Source organism: Bos javanicus, chromosome 11 (assembly GCF_032452875.1).
Source record: "Bos javanicus breed banteng chromosome 11, ARS-OSU_banteng_1.0, whole genome shotgun sequence".
NCBI classification, from domain to species: domain Eukaryota; kingdom Metazoa; phylum Chordata; class Mammalia; order Artiodactyla; family Bovidae; genus Bos; species Bos javanicus.
Genome location: NC_083878.1, coordinates 92,989,765 through 92,992,492, shown reverse-complemented (window position 1 = coordinate 92,992,492; position 2,728 = coordinate 92,989,765).

Sequence of the window (2,728 nt, the reverse complement as noted above, 5' to 3'; positions counted from 1 at the left end):
GACTGACTGTGTCTCTGCTGATTCAATTCCTTCCAGAGCCATCCTACTGCATCTGTCTGCAGCTATTAATGTTTGGTTACAAGCAGCAGATTCCCAACTCTGACCAATTTAAGTGACAGAGGATTTCATGGACCAGCCCCCCAGGATGGAAGGAACAGCTAACGTTTTGAGAAGGTCAGCAATCCAGACTTCCCTGGAGATGTTGAAAGCAAGAACAAATGGACAGTGTTTTCAGAGCCCAGCTGTGGGGACTTCTGGGGCAGTCCAGTGATTAAAACTCCATGCTCCCAATGCGGAGATGCATGGGGAGCTGGTTCAATCCCTGGTCTAACTAAGATCCCACATGATGCTCAGCACAGCCAAAAACAAAGAGAGAGAGAGAGAGAGAGCCCAGCTGTGGGGGAAAAGCCCAGTCTTCTCAGTCTCCATGCAACTCTACACAGGGGCCAGGGTATAAAAAGAAGGTGTTTCATCGACCAGGATGGATTCACAGGCCCACCTCTTGGCCAGGAAAGGACTCTGGACAGAACCACCAAGTCTGAAATTAACACAGAGGGAAGGATTCTCAACAAAGTCAAAGTATTAGCAGAAGAGAGGAAATAGATACAGGTCCAGCAACGACAAGACACAGCTATGCCATGCCCACTTACAGCACCCGAAGAGTCCTTCCACATCAGAGCAGCTTGGGGAGCAGGCAAGGATTGCATTCTCTTCATTCAACAGGACCAGGGAGAAGTGATGGAAGCAGTCCCCAGTCAGCTCAGGAGAGACAGGACTTTTGGACCATGAGACAGTAGACCCAGCCAGGGACCTCAGCCTGGACCCCAATTTCCTGCATTGTTTCTGTCATCATTCCTCATAAGGAACTCTAAACCCAAAATGCGAGCATGAAGAAGCTTTTCCAACCTCTTACCTCATCCCTCTGACTTCTCCTCCCTCGTTGCTGGCTACGGGGGTCTGTGTGGCTGGGCAGAGCCTGAGGGCTCCAGAGTCAAGCAGGGTAGGACAGTGTGAGTTAGAAGGGAGATCACGCTCCCCTGAGTTCTCTCCTTTGTTTTCCTCTTTATTGTCTGTTCTGCCCTCGCTGGAATGTGAGCTCCATGCAGGCTGAAGCCTGTCATTTCTTCAGACTTTGAACTTTATAGGAGACATTTTTTAATTATTATTTTATTATTGAGGTAGAGCTGATTTACTCTATTTCAGGTGTACAACATAGGGATTCAATATTTTCATAGATTATACTCCATTCAAAGGGAAAGGGAAGTCGCTCAGTCGTGTCCGACTCTTTGTGACCCCATGGACTGTAGCCTACCAGGATCCTCCATCCATGGGATTTTGCAGGCAAGAGTACTGGAGTGGGTTGCCAATTCCTTCTCCAGGGGATCTTTCCAACCCAGGGATCAAACCCAGGTCTCCCACACTGTAGGCAGACGCTTTACTGTCTGAGCCACCAAACCCCATTTAAAGTTATAAAGTAGTGGCTACACTCCGTGTGCTGTACAATGTATGAAACAAACTACAGCGCCGTATTGCACAGCCTTATCTACTGATCACTCACTGCTGTAGCCCAAGTCTGAGACAGTAACTAGCATGCAATTAGGAATATAAACATTTGTGACTGAACAAATACCCTGCAAGTAAGGTGGAGGATACACCCCACCTCTGCCCTTGACCCTGAGCCAGACAAGCAAGATCAGGCCTGGAAGTGAGTCAAACCAGGAAGCAAGAGGAAGCCAGATGGGGGAACGAGCACAGCTTTAGATTCAACCAGATCTGGGTCCCAGTCTGGCTCTGACATATTGAGGGCATGTCACTTAACCACCCTAAGTCTCCATCTCCTTGTTTTTTGTTTTTTGCTTTTTTAAATGTTTTTGTTTTGTTTTTTGGCCATGTGACATGTGAGATCTTAATTCTCCAACCAGGAATGGAACTCAAACCCCTAGCATTGAAGTGCAGAGTCTCAACCACTGGGTCCTCAGGGAAGTCCCAGTTTCCTTGGTCTGGAAACAGGGATCATACCACCAACTTCACACTGTTGGGTTGAAAATAACCAAGAAATGAAATATGTGAAACTGGCACAGAGTAAATGCTCTCCTCCCCAAATGCCTTTCAGCTCTGGGGCATGCTCAGTAAGAGAGGAAGTTGCTCTAATCAGATTGTGGGAGCTGAATGCCAATTTCCTGGGGCTGGGAAGTTGTGTATTTTAGGAGAGAAGCCTGGAAAAGGCAATGCCTAACCCATGTCTGGAGAAGGCAATGGCAACCCATTCCAGTATTCTTGCCTGGAAAATCCCATGGATGGAGGAGCCTGGTAGGCTGCAGTCCATGTGTTGCTAAGAGTCAGGCACGACTGAGCAACTTCACTTTGACTTTTCACTTTCATGCATTGGAGAAGGAAATGGCAACCCACTCCAGTATTCTTGCATGGAGAATCCCAGGGACAGAGGAGCCTAGTGGGCTGCTGTCTACGGGGTCACACAGAGTCGGACACGACTGAATCGACTTAGAAGCAGCAGCAGCAGCAACCCATGTCAGGAGAGTAGGGGTGGGAGGGGCAGGATGAAACGTCAGTGATGAAAGATCTGGACAGTGACAGGCCCCGGGGATCCCAGAAGATAATCTCCTCCTGCAAACCTCCAGCACATGTAGCCTGTGGTCAGGAGAAAGGTTTCTTCCGTATTATCCCTGCTTCTGGGGATGGGATCAAAAGAGACACAGATAGCAGGCAA